At 37.8% G+C, this 18701-nt stretch overlaps 1 protein-coding gene across 24 annotated transcripts in view; it reads right to left on the bottom strand.

Moving 5' to 3' along the window:
- Positions 1 to 18701, bottom strand: part of SCEL (sciellin) — a 301081-nt gene that overhangs the window by 123428 nt on the left and 158952 nt on the right. For 21 of the 24 annotated variants that reach the window (XM_038569806.1, XM_038569829.1, XM_038569807.1 and 18 more), the window contains 2 exons: positions 2880 to 2958; positions 1209 to 1263 (listed from right to left, as the gene is read on the bottom strand). The exons of 2 other annotated variants lie outside the window; for them this stretch is intronic. The gene's annotated coding sequence lies outside the window, so the exon portion shown is untranslated. The remainder of the gene's footprint in view (positions 1 to 1208; positions 1264 to 2879; positions 2959 to 18701) is intronic. One more of the 24 variants, XM_038569818.1, reaches the window with a different exon arrangement.

Genomic DNA, 18701 nt, shown 5'->3' with positions numbered 1-18701 from the left:
TGCCCACCACCCCACTTTCCACTGCATACTATTATTCCATGTCCTCTGGGAAGGAAGTCAATACTAGACTTCCCACCATCACATCTGATCCAAGAAGCCATGGTTAGGATTTTTCTCCCCCTCAGAAGCATTCCTATAATCTGACTTGCTTATCCAGTCTAACTGTAATTCTGCAACACAGAAACAGGGAGTGGACCCTGACTTCACACACCCATGGCCAACCTCATGTAAAAGTCTGGGAAATGTGAAGTGTTTGATCTTTGCTTGCACAACATCAACCCAAGGAGACTTCATGAGGAAGTCAGCTTCATGCTTCCTCTCTCTGTTAGACTCCTGATGCAGTTCCAGTGTCCACAGCCACTGGGAGTTCAGAGAGGGCCCCCAGAAAAACTGGACTGGAGTTCACTTTCATTTCACAGTTGAAATGTGTGACTCTTTTAGGAAGTTGGGCCTTCCCAGCATCCCTAATGCTGCCCTGCATTAGCATCCACCTACTTCCCTTGCTTTGTTTCTCCATAAGCCCTGTAAAACAAGTAGGTGTAGAAAATGTAGGAAGAGGTGAAGACATGTTCAGTGCTCATTTTTTTCTGAATAAATGTATTTCCTTATGAAGGTTTGGTGTGTCATACCTAAAGCCTCCACTTTTAAAAGAAAAAAAACTTTCACAAGCTAAATAGCAAGCTATGAGCAGAATAGAAAGTTTTCTAAGTTGATATGTTCATGTTACAAAATCAAATATTATTCTTCATGTATCATTTACATGGATGTAAGCCACTGTTACTTGTTGTTTACTTAAGGAATTATGTGGTCTACACACTCATTTTTATCTCAGACTCTAGAAAAAAACATATATAAACTGCACTATCTTCAGATTACTGACACCTATAAGCATATATTCCCTGGCTCTCCTTTCCCAGACAAGCCCCATTTTGCATCTGTTAAAAGAGTTAGGTCCAGATGAAAAAATTAAAAGGGAGCAAACTGCTCTCTTGCAGCAAGAGTAATTCCTAGTGGTTTCTAATGAAGCTACTTGATAAAGTCTATGGCCCTTTACTCTTTCACCCAGATCTTTATTTCTCCAAGAGTAAGAAAAAAAAAATCTGGAGTCAAATTGGATAAGGCAGCTCATAGTAAAATGAGATTGGGATAATAGAATAGTTACACCATAAAACAGCAGCATTAAACACCTTCCTCTCTCACTCACTCACCAGAGTGCACAGCAGGGAAACAGAGAGGGGTTCCTTTAGGTGCTTCCTGAGTCACCTGCAAAGATTAGAAAGAATGAAAGCCAACATAACTCATATAATTATTATTTGCTCCAACAGCAAAGGCAAATCAAGAAATGTTAAAATGTGTATCACTGAAGTCGTTTAGTGAAGGTAAAAAAAGTTATTAAAAAACAACAAATTATCATCGAGAGAACCTCACTGAAGCACTTCAAATATTTCTGGGTAAATGCCTAACCACAGAAAAAAATTCTAATGTTGCACCTGAAGTTCCCACTGCCCTGTGAGCGGCTAGGTAGCTTCCTGGGTCTCCTAGGGAAAGTATGCAGCTGGCCCTGTGGGCTCAATTGCCCTTCAAGCCCAATCTGAGAAGGCTCAAGCAAATACACTCTCAAAAGTGAAGACATTCTTTAGGGATTGTGCAAAGGAATTTGGCAGCTGTACTTTCCTCATGAGGTGTGGCATAAAGAGTAAGTTCCTCAGCCAGGGGCATGAGATTATTTACAGCTTCTTTAGAAGAAATTAATATTACATTGTTCTTATCTAAAAATTCACAGTTACATTAAAATGCCTGTAGCCTTCTTCTGCTCTTGATATCTTTAATACATTAAAACAGAAATCATAACAAAACAAAACTTAGCCTGGCTAATGTTATTTGTAATGAACCAAGGAAAGAGTGGAACTCATATAGGACATTTTGCCTAAATACAATTTCTACTTCTCTCTTTTCTTTCCTCCTTCCCTCCATGAGCTCTGGTGAAACAGCTCCTGTTGTTCTCGGTGCATTCTGACAACCCAGGAAGGAGGAGGACTCTAGTACCCCTTACATCCCAAGAGAAACAAGAGGTCTTGGACCCAGAACAGGCCCTTCAGAGGATTCTTTTTCAATCCTAAATGGCACTACGTGTGCAGAAAGATATAATCCTTTAACCATAACCTTCTTTCCACAGGCCATGTCAATCATGGGAAAAGTCAAAGGCTTCAGAGCAATTTGGTTCCTGCCCCCACGGTTTTATCTCAAGGGTTCCTACCAGATCCAAACTGACATCACTATCTATTTTTGATGTGTGGTTCTAGCTTACTTTGGACAGAATACAATACCTGATGATAAAGGTGCTATAACTCTGTTGGCCTGCAAGGGGAAATACTACTTGTCTACTGGAGGGGAGGAGTCTTGCACTGAGTGAGAGAATCTGGGAGGTGAGCTGAGCTGTCACCCTGGGTAAGGGCTTAGTCTTTTGTTAATTCTCAGTGGGAGTCAATTGTCATGGCCCCATGAATCATTTGCCAACAGTTGAGTGGGTGGGGCACTGAGGATATTTGTTGTTGTTTTGATTTTTTGCACTAAGGAAGACTCTCTGACTTGTCCATGGGTAGGGCTACACGAAATAATAGGTCAGTTCCTGGAGGCCAGAAAGACAAAAACTGAAAGACAAGAGGATACTGGGAGAAAGAAGTCAAACAAAACACCTGTAGGTTATCAAGACCCTTTGGGACTAGACCAGAGTTACTTCAGGGAAAGAAAGCTGTACTGTCTGTGATCATTTATTTTTGTGGGTGCTAAGGCAATAATTATTCCTGAATGGCAGTTTGTAGACTTCCCCTCTCCCCAGGACCTATTAGAGCACTTGAGAATTGCCCACTCAACATTACCCTCTAATGCCTGTGTTGCCCAGGTCCATCTTCAGGAGGAAATTCCTCAGAACCAAAGAACAACTGCATGCCATAGGTCCTACACACAACAGAGAAGGAAATTGATGTGTTTTAAACGTTTATTGCATGGTAAAGAAGAAGGTGATCAAAAAGAAAGATGGCAGGAGAAGGATTGTGAATTGGAGAGACAGTAATTGGGGTTAAGAGGGTGAGACACTCCTTAGAGTCATTGGGCACAAGGGAAGTACTCTATCAAAAAAAAAAAAAAAATGATTGCATCTCCTTACCAGCATAAAAGCACTTTGAGCACACACTACTATCTAGCATATTGACTTCTTTTTTGCACTTTTTTGTAGTTTTGTGTTGTGCAGGTTATGCATGGATAACCCAGTCCTACCTACTTTCTAAGATGTCTTATTCACAAAGGCTAGAAGATTAGGAACTACAGTTCTCAGAATCCCTTCCAGCAGGGTTTTGCATTACATTCTGCCTACAAGAGACTCACATAAGCTTTGGACAGTGGGAGAGAAGCAGAGACCATAATATTGTTCCTTGCCACTGGCAGGCATGTCATATGCTTTAGCAAAAGGTAGATTTAAGATGCTTCCAGGAGCTTCTGGTATGCTTTCTATGAATTATTTCATTTCAGTGGTGAACATGTAGCTGATTCAAGGTCCTGCAATTCCTCCAAATCCTAATTTCCTGAAATCCATCAGCAGCTTTGTTTAACCTTTATCCTTCTAGGCCTTTCTGTTTCCTTAGCAGAAATTTGACTAACACGTATTCCTTATAAAGCATAATATACCTAGTAGAATTGTAAAAGGAATAACATAAATACTATTTTAATTACTTTAGTTGATAAGTAAAATTTTTTCTTAATAAATATATTAGTTTATAATTAATTCTTTTCAGTTAATTGGTATATAATTCAAATGCCTGGTTCTAAAATAATTTTATTTCAATATTTAGCCTTAATAGCTATAAGAACTAAAAAAAGACATCTCACAAAAATATATAGATAAAAATAGAAGATGCAACTCATTAGCTATGCTTACTAAATTACAATATGAAGAAAATCATGATATGCAGAAAATTATGGAACTTTCTAGAAGGACTTTAAATAATATCTAAATGAAATGTAAACAGATCATGCAGGATGCCTGGGTGGCTCAGTGGTTCAGCGTCTGCCTTTGGCTCAGAGTGTGATCCTGGACCAGAGATTTGAGTTCCACATTGGACTCCCTACAAGGAGCCTACTTCTCCCTCTCCCTCTGTCTGTGTCTCTGCCTTTCTCTCTGTGTCTCTCATGAGTAAATAAATAAAATCTTTCTTAAAAAAAGGAAACAGATCCTGTATTCTTGGATAGGAAGGTTTAATATTATAAAGATTGTAATTTTCTCGAAAATAATCTACAGACTTAATGAAATTCCAAACAAAACATCAATAGAACTCTTCATGGAAATTGATGCATCGATTCTAAAACCTACATGGATGAGGAAGAGAACACCCAAGTACTTTCTGAATAAGAAGGCAGTAGTAGGATGCAGGACTTCTCTCATCAGATATAAAAACTTGTTATAAAGCTGTGGTAATTAATATAGTGGTATATAGGGATAGATACAGTGATTAATTGGACAAATACAACAGAAGGAAATTCACACAAATATTTGCCTTTGGTATACAGGAGAGTTGTATGTATTAAGCCTCCCGATCCATTGTACTTTGTTATGGCAGCCCTAGCTAACTAATGGTCTCTAAGCCAGAATTTCTAAAACATTTTTTAAAGATTTTATTTATTTATTCATAGAGACACACACAGAGAGAGAGGCAGAGACACGGGTAGAGGGAGAAGCAGGCTCCAGGCAGGGAGCCAGATGTGGGACTCGATCCCAGGACTCCAGGATCACAGCTCAGGCTGCAGGCAGCGCTAAACCGCTGTGCCACCAGGGCTGCCCTAAGCCAGAATTTCTAATAGTCACTCTTCCTCTGTATTTCCAAGTTTATGAGAGTACAGCAAAGCCTGGAACACACTGACATGTTCTGAAGAATGACTTCTGTGTAGCCGCCCTGGCATCATTTGGAAGAAAAAGGAAGCTGATTAACACTATTAGATTCCAAACTCTCGGGGCACCTGGGTAGCTCAATAGTTGAGCATTTGCCTTTGGCTCAAGTCATGATCCCGGGCCGGGGTCCTAGGATGGAGTCCCACATCAGGCTCTCCAGAGGGAGACTTCCTCCCTCTCTGTGTTTCTCATGAATAAATAAATAAATAAAATTTTTTTAAAAAGTTTCCAAACTCTCTCACCGAATCTTCTTCTGACCTCAACGATTATAAAGTTAAATTTTGCATGATTACCACAAATGTATTCATCAACCCCGCAGTTTGCTTCTTTTTGGTGACTATCACATATTATCATTTATTATACTGACGATAGCCAACACACTTGTCATCATTAATAGCTAAATAATATTCCTTTATGTTCATGAAATCTATCAAGTGGCTGGCATGAAAAGGTTATGGTGCTGTTACTAGAAATGGGTACCAGGGAAATGACACAAATCACAAGACTGGGAGAGACATTGGGACCAATCTGAAAACCGTACTTCCCATCAAAGCCAGCCCACTCCAGGCTGCTGCTCTTTCTTCCATTCAAAGCCAAGAGAAACTAACAGAGCAACATGGAGGCAGCTAAGCAACACAGACACACAGTCCTAGGGTACAGCTGCACAGCTATGCTCAGAAAGAGGGAAGCCACTTCCTAAATAATAAGTGACAGGTATAAAAATTTTGCTGAGGATCTTAGAGCAAATGGACTTCAATTTAATGTAGGTAATCAAAGGTCACTATCTTTAAGATGCAGAGAAAGAGAATCCTTTACCCTGACTACTATAGGCTCTGATATAAAGCATGACCCACCTGTCTATGTTCCTTGAGCAGTTTCCCACAGCTGCAGAAAGATAATAAGACTGCATGTCTTCTCAAAAGTCAAGCCCAGGAGCATGGCTGCTCCTCCACAGTTAGAGAACCAGGAAGCTCAAGAAAGAGTAGGCCCCACCACAAAAGCACAATTTAGTACTTTGCAAATTTGAATTCAGATTCATGTTTAGCCACTGAGAACAGTCCAGAAAGTCTTCACAGCATTGTAATTGTCAGGGGGTGGTAGGTGCATAATGCAGAAGGAAATTAGATAATTCCAATAGGATTTGCCTTAGTAGATCTATGAAAGTTTATTTTAATGATGGCTTAAAGATCATTGAAAGCCAAATAAAATATTATTTTCTACCTTCAAACATTTCCAAATTTATTATAAATCCTAAAAAGCAGGAAAAAGAATTGGTCAAAAATAACAATAACAAAAAGCCTTTGGGGATGCCTGGGTGGCTCAGTGGTTGAGTGTCTGCCTTCAGGTCTGGGCATGATCCCCGGGTCGGGTCCTGGGATTAAGTCCTGCATTGGGTTCCCTGTGGGAAGCCTGCTTTTCCCTCTGCCTGTGTCTCTGCCTCTCTCCTTGTGTCTCTCATGAATTTATTTATTCATCTTATTCATTCATTATTTATTCAATCTTTTTTTTTAAAAAGCCTTTGTCAATATTTAGGTCAGCTTCTTAGATGATAAATTAATTAATGACTGTGCTGGGTGTGTTCTAAAAATTCACAGTAACATATAAACTCTCTGTTTATCTAGTACAGTTTTTTCTAGACTTGAGATTTGCTATTTTTTAAGGTAATAGACTAGTAGAGAGGTTTTAGGTTTACAGAAAAATTGGGTGAAAGTACAGAGATCTCATATATCCCCTTAACCATTCCACCTTTCTAGCTTCTTCTATTATTAACCTCTTGTATTAATATGTTCTAATGGCATGCACCTGGGTAGCTCAGTGATTGAGCATCTGGCTTTGACTTAGGTCATGATCCCGGGGTCCTGGGATTGAGTCCTGCATCAGGCTCCCCACAGGGAGTCTGCTTCTGCCTCTGTTTTGTCTCTGCCTTTGTCTCTGCCTCTGTTTCTGTGTCTCTCATGAATAAATAAAATCTTTAAAAAAATATGGTCTAATGATCTTTCTTGGGATAGGTGCCTTTAACAACACAAGTAGGCAATGATACATGGGTGTCCTTTGAAAGCTCAGACAATGTATACACATTTTGTTGGCTCTGTAATGAGCCAACACTGATACATTATTATTAACTTTATTACTGAAGTCCATAGTAAAATCCCCTGTGCTTCACCTACTCCCTCTCCCCTTCCCCACCAAATCCTTGGTAACCACTAATTTTTTTTACTGTCTCTATAGATTTGCCTCCTAAACACATAATATATAGTTTTTTTCAAAGAAGCTTCTTTCATTTAGCAGTATGAATTTAAGGTTCAACTTGCTATTTTCATGTAGGGAGTGATGAAAAATAGAAGAGGATAAAGCAAACACAAACAATTAAAAAAAAACTACTCTTAGTGCTTTACCAATATGTAGTGTGCATAGGGCTCGCACACACACACACATCCCAGTCATTTAGGATTTACATTCGACAATAGGAACGTGCCAAGTATGGAACCACTGAGCTGCAGAGTAAAGACTGTTTCCATATTCAATATATAGTCTTGGTTCAATCATAGATGAAAATCTCATGCTGGTGACTTTAAAATTTGTTCTCCTATTAAAATACTATTTATGGGGTGGAAAGCAGGTATAGAGAATTTGCAAACAAGTTCTGAAATCTTTCTTAGTAGATGTGCTTGCTGTAATGGAAAAAGGGAAGTGATTCTGAAACAATTAAGATATCTTAAAGGATTAAAGCAATGAGTAAATGTGTTTATGCTGTTGAGAGCCAGAGTTCTTACTAAGGAAGAAGAGACATAGAAATACACAACAGGGAATGGCAAGAAAGAACCTCATGGAAATGGATTGGGATTGGAAGTACTGATGTGGACTCTTAATTTCTAAAATATATCAGAATGTGTATATGAAAAAAAAAAAGAAAAAAAAAGAATGTGTATATGCATGCATGTGTTTGTTCATATGTGTTTGCGTATGCATCTATATGTGTGAGCATACACATATATATGTATGTATATATTTCCTAACTTTGCATACTGAAAGGGCAAGAAGCAAAGACCATACCAAAGTAATCATAAACATACTGAATACCACAATTTGGCCTTTAATACCATTCCAACTAAAGAAAAGGAAACAACGTTGTACTTCATGGAGATATGTTGAGCCAACTACTTGAAAATTAATATCAAATTTATCTGCACAAAGGCTTGCAATATCAATTAGGTTGAGGGTTCAAAGATATAATATGCTATTCACTAATCACCCACAAGCTAGATTCTCCATATACAAGATAAATCAGAGATATATTGTTACGTCAGAAAGTGAAGATGTGCTTTAGGAAAAAAAAAGCAATGAGGTCTTATAATAAGAACAAGGAACCAACTTGAAAAAAGCCTTCAACTGCCAGGTCAAACTGGGGATAATATTTTTGAGCACCAAAATATTAAATACAGTAATGAATTACAAACTGTTGAAAAATATGAGCTAATGACTATGCTATTGATAAAAATAAATAAATAAATGAGAGAGGAAAGAGGTCTCATGCTTTTAAGGCAGAGTTCTGAGTGATGGCTGGTTAATGTGGAGGGGAATCTGGAGTTGAATCATATGCAGCATTATAGTAAAGACTAGATCAGACACGAATCATCAATGGGTGTTAAGTAAATCCAGAGAGGAATTTTGCTGAAAAACATAAACTTGGAATGGACTTAAAGTGCCTATCACAAAGTGCCAGTTAGTTTCAAGTGAAAAAAAAAAAAGTAATTATACAGGGGAGAAGCTAGGTAACACCTTCACTAGACAATTAATAGTAAGGTCAGCAGTGAGGAGCAGATGGCCATTGTGTGCCTCCAGTTAGAATACCTTGAGAAAGACATATCTTTGGATATGAAATATCTAAATTTTTGGATATGAAATATGTGGTTGATAATGTATAATCTGACTCTCATCATAAGGAAATGTCAAACCAATAAGGAATATTCTATTAAAAAGAGGGCAAGATTATAGTCTTCAAAAACATTATTGGCATAAAACATAAGGAACAGCTGTGGAAATGTTCCTTATTTCCAGATTAAGGATGCAAGACAATTTGTAGTAATATGCTCCAGGTTAAAGACACAAGACAACTAAGCACAATATCTCAATATCTGACCCTGGATTGGATTCTAAATTGGAGGGGAAGATGCTGTAAAGAATATCCCTGGGGCAATTGAATAAGTATACTCACTTAGATAAAACTACTGCACTAATGCTAAATTTACTAAAGTTGATGAGTGAACTATGCTTATGAAAGAAAATATGCTTAAGAAATACACAGTGAAATATTTAGAAAAGTGGTACTGAGTTAAAGGGTTATGGTGTATAAAATTTAATATCGGTAATAAAATAAAAATACATAAAGATAGGGAGGCAGCAAATAAAAGCAAATGAGGTAAAATGTTAACCACAGATAAATTTAAGTAAAGGGAATAAAGATGTTCTTTGTATTATTCTTGTTCTTGCAACTTTATGTAAGTTTGAAACTGTTTTCAAACCAAACAACAACATTAAGGAAAATAGCATCTAATGAAATAAATAGTAACAATGAATATTATTCTACTGGAATCCTCATCTGCTATCACCTGGGCAGCTCCTATCCATTCTTTAAAATAGCTGGCCAGGGCACTTCTTTCTCTATGTTACCTTTCCCAACACTTTTGTCTCAAAACAAAACACAACAAAACACTACACCTTCCATATCAGCTAGAATTTCACTCATATTCTAGTTACACAGTGAAAATAGCAGTAGCTTAAACAAGACGGAAATGTATTTCCACCCCAACATTGAAGGGGAGGCAGTCTAGGGTTCTTTCTGCTATGTCATCAGTAATCAGACTCTTCTCTTCCTGTCTTGTCATCCTTTTATATTTTTTTAAGAGACAGGGAGAGAGAGGGAATCCAAGCAGACTCCATGCTGAGCACCGAGCTCAATGTGAAGCTCAATCTTATGACCCCCTGAGATCATAACCTGAGCTGAAATCAAGAGTCAGACACTTAACTGACTGAGCCACCCAGGCACCTCACTTGTCATCCGTTATATATGGTTTCCATTGCTAAGGTCACGTTATCCTCCAGTATTGTCCCTGGAGGTCTAGTCATAACATCCACAATCCAGCTGCAAGCCCTAGCTATTTGTCCGCAAGCTAAAGAGACTTCTCAGAAGTCTAATCCCAAACTTCCACTTGCATTATATTAGTCAAAACTTAGTCTCATGGCTACATCTCCTGAAAGGGAGGAGGGAAAATGGAGTCTTTAGCTGGGCATTTTGCCACCTGATATAAAATATGAGTGCTTTCATAAGAAAGAGGGGAAAATTAATATTGGGTAGGCCATTATCAATCTCTGAATATCATCCTGTTGTGAAATCTGCCATTATTTTGTATATATTCTATTATTTCCTGTATCAGACCATATTTTGTTTGTATTTATGTCACTATCCCAAACTATAGCATATAAATTTTGGATATGAAATATCTGTGCTGGCTTTTAAATGTCTCAATGCCTGGCTCAGAGCCAGTCTCACAGTAATTGCTCATGTAAGGTTCATGAAATTAAATGAGTTGACAGGCAGCTATCTGAGATATTAGAGATACATATATTCCACAGGATTACCCTGCCATTGTGAAGAGAACTTAAGGACTCAGTTCTTAAAGTTTTATGTGGTTATAAGACCCGAGTAAAAAAATAAAAAATAAATAAAAAAAAAAAAGACCCGAGTGCTGACAAATTTTACTGGTGATTATAGGCCATAGAATATAGAAGATGGTAATCATCTGGAAGTTTTTAACAGTAAAATGACATCCGTTTTCCTTAGTTTTGATGACTTGTGCCTTTATAGGCTCCAAATGCTGGGTGGTCCTTCATTTATTAAATATTTTAAAACATAAATGTTATAAAACATTTAATGTTATAAAACATTTAATATTTCTGACATCATTTAACCAATCAATAAGGAAGTAGGCTTAGAAACAATTTTGTTAGCACACTCAACAATGAGCAACAGAATAGGGAAATAGGAAGCAAGGAATGTCAGATGGCTGAGCGATGTTTCATCTTCTCAATCATATAAGATGCTGCAGGACCCAGGTGATCTTAGAAAAGAGCAAAAGAGGGGTCTTTTATATAAAAATAGTAACTCAAAAAGAATGATTATACATAGAAAAAAAGACCTTATCACTCATGTCATCACCAAATATATTTGAGTTTTTACTATGTGTCAGGCAATTTGATAGACTTGAAATGCAAAATGCCATAAAAGAAAGAAAAAATTCTTAATTTTATGGAGTCTTTAACAGCAGAAAGTTCTCCCAGCTAGTAAGTGATGGAACATGTTTTCAACCCTGGGGTTGTATACTTCCAAAACCCACGCACTCGATCACTACATTTTCACATTAAGAATGAACTCTTTTGGGGGCACCTGGGTTGCTCTGTCAGTTAAATGTCTGCTTCCAGCTCAGGTCATGATCCCAGTGTCCTGGGATGGAGCTTCTTGTCAGGCTCCTTGCTCAGTGGGGTGTATGCTTGTCCCTTTCCCTCTGTCCCCGACCACCACCACTCATGTTCTCTTGCTCTTCTTGGCATGCTATCTCTCTCTCTAAAAAAAAAAAAAAAAAAAAAAATTAAATCTTAAAGAAAAAGAATTAACTCTTCTCAAAAACCTCTTATCTTAAATTTTGGGTCTACAGTCAAGTGGTGGTTGAAGATCCTAAAATGTTGCCTTTATTACTTGCTATTTCCATTAAAAAGTGAATCTGCTGGTAATGAGTAAGAGAACTAAAACAATTTTTTAAGTGAAGTAAAATGTTCATTGATATTTTATTTGTATAGTCTCACTTTATTGAATTCTATATAAATGAGTCACCAAAATTTTGCAGCGTTCAGATTGATACACGATTGTCTCAACATAAAAAACAACATTCCAAACCGCAGAGCAATTGTTTGGATATTTTTTTTCTAATTGATGTCAAACATTACCAGAGTTTTCCCCTATATTGATCAGAATTTGAAACTGTGAGCAACCTCAGCAGAGCTGCCAGGGATATCAGATAAAATATTACCCCAATAAAAGGTGGGGCTCCAAAATGAGTAAAACAAAAGGCATGCCAAAAAAGATAAACACACACCCTCCTTTGAAGATTACTGCCAAGTGTCTTTAAAATAATGCCAAGGAAAACTTCTCATCCAGGTTTACTTCATCTCCACCTTCCCTTTTTTATTATTTTTATTTATTTTTATTTTTTAAAAGGTTTTATTTATTTATTCATGAGAGACACGGAGAGAGAGGCAGAGACACAGGCAGAGGGAAAAGCAGGCTCCCTGCGGGGAGCCCAATGTGGGAGTCGATCCTGGACCCAGGATCACAACCTGAGCCCAAGGCAGGCACCCAACCACTGAGCCACCCAGGCATCCCACCACCTTCCCTTTTTTAATTCAAAGTACCCTGGATGTCATGCAACTCAACAGTTTTATCTTGAGCTTTAAAACATATCAGGGAACTGACTGAAATCCAAGTGATGCTTTTATTGTGTCACCTGACCATCACCTGATGGAAAATAGGCAAGGTCTGTGAAGTTGAGGTGTCTGGCCATATATTTGAGATCACAAAAGGTCAGGGTTGGACAAGTTCGCTGTGTATCCATGTGCTTCCCTGTTGGTCTGTCGAGTACCTTCTTTTTTGAGAAGAGGACAAGGGCATCTCTGACTGGTTGTCACACCTAGCTAGATTCCCTGATTAATAGAGCTATTGTGGGAAGCTGTCCAGCTTGAACTGTGAGATCATCAAACCCTAGAAAAGCCTAAAAAAATATCACTTGGCCACACATACTCTGCTTCCTGCCAAAAGGAATTTTAAGTGGCTCTGAATCACACTTCGAGAGCACCAGCCCAGAATGACCACAAAGCATTTCCTTCCTCATTTAGAGTATCAACATGAATTATCTCCCAAAATAATGACTCTTAGTATGGGAGCAAGCTTTGATTATTGTTCTTTTTTATAAGACCAGGGGAAAGACAGATACTTATTGCCTCAGATGCTCAAGAATGACCACAAATAAAACTAGTATGATGTCTCTGGTTCAAATGGAGCACTTTACCCCTGAAATCCAAATATTAATTCAATTTCCTGTTTTAAAAAATTACTGTGTTATATCCTAATAAAGTTAAAATGTGCTTGTATTAAAGCCTATATGCTAATTTGACTGTATTAGCCTACTGGCTAAAAATGGTTTCAACTTAAGCCTAAAACCTGCACATCATCACATTTGTAGAATTACTAAATTTAGGAAAATACCAGGTCCAAGCAGAAGACATAAAAACAAACTTAAAAATGTACTCGGTTCCTTGAGACCGAGTTCAATGGTGCTGGTGGCTCGGGAGGGAGAGGGGATTCAGACCTATGGACCGCAAATGGTTGGTTTTAAAAGGGGCAACAGCTCCCAGGTTCTAAAAGAGACCATAAGCATAAACTTCCTGAGCTTTTTTTAAATAAACATATTCCTTTGAGTTGGACATGTCTCCATATAAAATACAGAGGCACATTTCACTTTGGGGCATTAGAGGGAAACAAAGTGAGAAAGTAAGAAAAATGATGAACACTATTCTTTTCACTTCAAAGTGAAATGCATTCTTCTATTACTTTCCAGGAGGAAAGGCTTTCACATGGTAGCTGGTTTCAAAATAAACCAGTTTGGATTTTTTTCACAATACTTCAATCCCACTTCTCAGGAACAAATCTGTAGCTGGAAACTCAGAGAATCATCATCTCCCATGGAGGCAGAAAACAATGGTGAAGCAGTGAATCAAGTTTGAGAAGGGTTTGGGTTACACTTGCCTATTATTCAAGGCCTATTTAAATTCTTTTTAGGAAATTACTTTCCCAATTACACATAGTAGCACATTTTCCACTGTTATTATGAACAGGAAGCAACAACTCTGACCTCAGCTTCCTTTTTAAAGACACTAATAGGAAGGTCATGGCTTTCAGAAAGAAAAGAAAAAGAAGTATTGCAATTTGGTGCACACATTTCAACGCCATCTCTCCAAAAAGAAAGTATGTCAGGGATTTTTGTTGTTGACAATAACAAGTATCATTAAACCTTTCGGGGAGTTCCTAGTCTTTAACACCTTACTTGCTATCTATTTCCACCTTCAAATGGAGCAAAATTTCAGGTGAAGGAAATCTCATCTTCTAAGTGCTACCCTGTGATTATTTTTAATCGTATTTTACATAGGGATTAGCTGGATATTGAGATGATAATGAAGTTTGAACTTGAATTTATAATTGGCCTCATACAATCCTACTTCAAACTTAGGGATTGTTCTTACTGAGAGGAAAAAGAAAACCAACCAATCATTGTGCCCTAGCACATTTCTTCCAAGTATTTGGTGAGGTAATACCTGATTTTAAAATATATATGTGCAATATATGTGTGTTTGTGTGTGGTGTGATAAGTTATTAAGAGTCAGCCATTGTTAGACCAGCAAAGTGATAAATACCAATTTTACTTATTTGAATTATCTTTATGAAATCAAAATATACGTATTTTGAGTATTGGTGTACATTTGGTCTTTATTTGCAATGGAGAATGAGTATAAATTTATTTCTTAGGTCTCTTCTTGGTCCTTAAAATCTGGGGGTTTATATGTTAAATGTTGCTTGGTGCCTTTAGTTCTTCATAGAGTAAAAATGAGTCTGAAAAAGTAACATTGTAAATGTCTTTCACTTCTTCTGAAGTTCCAAAACTTAACAGCCCTCATAAATTCTATAGGTTATTAGAATTAAAATAATGGTAATAATGAAGATGATGGTGATAATGGCAGCACTTTTTTCACTTTCATCTTTAGGTTTTATGTTTGTGATACTCAAATAATGGTTCTAGAAATGCAGCAAGCTGTACTCCCCTCCCCCTGCCAAAAAAGATTTGTCTGAAACAGAAAGGGAAAGTAAATGCCCTAATAAGATACTATAAACACATTTACAGTTTGTACAGTTATCACTAGAACGTAAGCCCCACAAGAGAAGCAGCTTTCACTGCCTTGCTCAGTATGACTTCCCCATCACTGGGAGGGTGTTCAGTCTTATTTGTATGCATGTAAGCAAGCCTTGAGCAAGGGGACGAAAAATTTGTCCTCACCTTGAGACAGAAATCACCACTAACAACTAAAATCAACAGGAGAGTTTAAATTCCAAATATTCTAAATATTCTGACTCATTTACTGGCTAGTCTGGGCTAACCAATCAGAGCCCCCAAGAAAATGCACTGATCATACTGAGCCTCTTCTCTGACCCTATAAGCTATGAGAGCCACGAAAAAATTACTACTATGCCCATTTTATAGATGAGAAAATTGGTTTACTCTAATTTCCATAGATGTAACTGGCAGAGATGAAACAATCTCTATCTCTCTGAACTCAAAGTCTGGGGGCTTTACCACTATTTTAGCTCTAGAACATTTAAGCCAAGGTAAGGAACAAAATATGAGGTACAGGAATTTAAATACTGATCACCCATGTTACTTTCTCATGCCAAGACCAACACTCATGACTAATGGATGGAAGAAAAGACAGAATTAAAGAGTATACAGTTTTTAACACCTTGATTGAAACAGAGTAAGATCCATCACTGCAGTATAACTATTTCTAAATTGTAAATGAAATACATGATGTCAAGTACTCTTCACCTCAATGCTTCTCTAGGCATCTTGTCACAGAGCAGATTCTGATTTGGCTGATTCGAGGTGAGGCCCTAGATTCTGCATTCCTAATAAGCTCCTGGTAGATGCTGATCTCCTGATCCACAGACAACTCTGTAAGTAAGGAAGATTTTTACCTGATACCTGTCTGAAATATGAGAACTGCATCTTTCTGCTTTGTCAAATGAAGCAAGACCTTTTCAGGTTCCACCAGCTGAAAACAGGTATGGTAATAGCCAGTTGTACCAGAAATCATAGCAATCACAACAGGCTTAAAATGAGATTTGGGAGATTAGAATTGGGGTTTAGGTGGAGTAATAATTATGCAGATTCTAAACACCTCCCTTTTGGTTTCCCTATTAAACCTGTTGTATTCCCTGAATTTCTCATCACCCATAAAACTAGAATATAAACACCACAGTAATGGAGTTTAGTACAGCATAATAGTAGATCATGCTAAGAATCATGATTTTTCCAAGATTGTGGTTCCCAGAAGCCGAGAAGCAGAGTGTAGGGAGAATAGGGACTGGAAAAAGGTGGTCAAAATGTACAAACTTCTAGTTATAAGAGATATAAATATTAGGGATATAATGTATCACATGCTGATTATAGTTAATATAGCTGTATGATATATATATATCTCATATATGTATGTATATATATATAAGTCGTTAAGAAAGAAGATCCTAAGAGCCCTCATTACAAGGAATTTTTCTTTCTTTTTTCTTTTTTGTATCTATATAAGATGATAGACATTAACTATATTTACTGTGGTAATCACTTCATGTTGTATAAAAGCCAAATCATTATGCTCTATACCTTAAACTTATACAGTGCTGCATGTCAATTATATCTCAATGAAACTGGGGAAGAAAAATAATCATGAGTTTTCATGGCATTTAGAGTACTATGGAGCATCACCCTATTTTTTTTTTTTATCTGATGTGTGATTCCTCACCTGCTCATTTGAAAGATAGCAAAGAAGTTATGGTTACATTAGTATCTTTCTTGCTTTTTACCATGTCATTTATTAAGAGCATACAATGTGTAGATAGCCTACTAAGTATTTAAGTGAATTATTATCCAGTAGACAACTTCAGGAAGAAACTAAACATCTCTTTCCCAGCTACTGGCTGTCAGAAACTCATTGAAGTGGATGATGAACACAAACTTCATACCTTTTATGAGAAGCATATGGCCACAGAAGTTGCTGCTGATGCTCTGGGTGAATAATGGAAAGGTTATGTGGTCAGAATCAGTGGTGACAATGACAAACAAGGCTTCTCTATGAAGCAGGGTGTCTTGACCCATGGCTGTGTCTGCCTGCTGCTGAATAAGGGGGCATTCCTGCTATCAACCAAGGAGGACTGGAGAGAGAAAGTGCAAATCTGTTTGGGGTTGCTTTGTGGATGCCAATCTCAGTGTTTCTCAACTTCGTCATTATTTTAAAAAGGATATTCCTGAACTCACCAATATTGCTGTACCTCATTGTCTGGGACCCAAAAAAGCTAGCAGAATCCACAAACTTTTCAGTCTCTCTAAAGAAGATGATGTCTGCCAATATGTTTTTTTTTTTTTTTTAATTTTTTATTTATTTTATGATAGTCACACAGAGAAAGAGAGAGAGAGCAGAGACACAGGCAGAGGGAGAAGCAGGCTCCATGCACCGGGAGCCCGATGTGGGATTCGATCCCAGGTCTCCAGGATCGCGCCCTGGGTCAAAGGCAGGTGCCAAACCGCTGCGCCACCCAGGGATCCCATGATGTCTGCCAATATGTTGTGAGAAAGCCCCCCAATGAACAAAGCACCCGAGATTCAGCATCTTGTTGCTCCACCTGTCTTCCAACACAAATGTTGGTGTATTGCTTTGAAGAAACAGCTCACTAAGAAAAAGAAGGAAGAGGCTACAGAATATGCTACACTTTTGGCTAAGAGAATGAAGGAGGCCAAAGCAAAATGCCAGGAACAGATTCTCTTGGCCAATATTTGTGTACTATTATTATACTCATTTCAAAGATGAGACTCCTGAGGTTTATGGAGAAGATGCAATTTTCCCAAGGTTACGTGGCTGATAAGAGGGAGTTGGGGTTTCCTGAGATCTTCCAGAAACTAAAGCCAAAGCTCTTATCCACTATTCAGACAGTCCCTTTTCTGAAAGAAAGGAGTACATTTTGTTTTGCATATTTGCAGAGAGCAAGTTTGAGGATTCTTTCTACAAGTCACTTTCAAATCAAGAAGACATTTTCAGCTTATTGTGGGAAGTCCCACTACTCATTTTAGACTAGATCACCAATAACCTCAAGTGTGCCTGATTCTGATTCACATCATGGTGAATTTTAACAGTGCACATGTTTGTTCTTCGGGTGATTCTTTCGTTTGCTCTTGTGAGGAATCCTTTTACGCCATGCATCTATCAGCTCCAAGTTTAATTTGTAACTGCAGTTAACCATAAGCAATGTCTTCCCACTGCCAGCCATTCCATTCTGAACCATGTCTCTACCATGGTAAGTGTTTAAGTACATAGGAGTTTGCTTTTGTTTTTGTTTGCTTGTTTTTTCATCATGTAAATCTAGACTTCTCATCTGGATCATCAGTCATATAGTTATAGGCTTTTAGAATGGGCTGGATCGGGAAGCAGAAACCTAGAGAATAAAGACACCTCAGTAGAATGAGCATTCCAGAGAGCCCCAGGCAATTTCCAGAAGCCCAGAGTGGCATAATGATTCAGCAGTGGGTAGCAAATGGGTGTCTCAACAGCAGGAATAAAGTAATGGGGGACTCCAGTGAATGTAAAGGTAGATGTGGTTGATATCAAGGGCAGATGCTACAGGACCACACAGGAAGCATTAAGCACTTGTCCTTCAGAGGAATGCAAAGAACTTTGGTCCTAGAGGACCTATTAATGAAGTTCAAGGCAAGGGCTTGTTTTTTCAAAAAATCAAAGTTTAAAATTAAGTGTCTGAGGAGGAAATCGTGACACGTAAGCCTTAAAGTCATAGATGAAAATTTCTGAAATTTCTTCCAGCCCAGAATGGAATTAC

Source organism: Canis lupus, chromosome 22, assembly GCF_011100685.1.
Source record: "Canis lupus familiaris isolate Mischka breed German Shepherd chromosome 22, alternate assembly UU_Cfam_GSD_1.0, whole genome shotgun sequence".
Classification (NCBI taxonomy): domain Eukaryota; kingdom Metazoa; phylum Chordata; class Mammalia; order Carnivora; family Canidae; genus Canis; species Canis lupus.
Note: the sequence above shows the minus strand (reverse complement) of the source record. Positions and strands in the feature narration are given on the sequence as shown.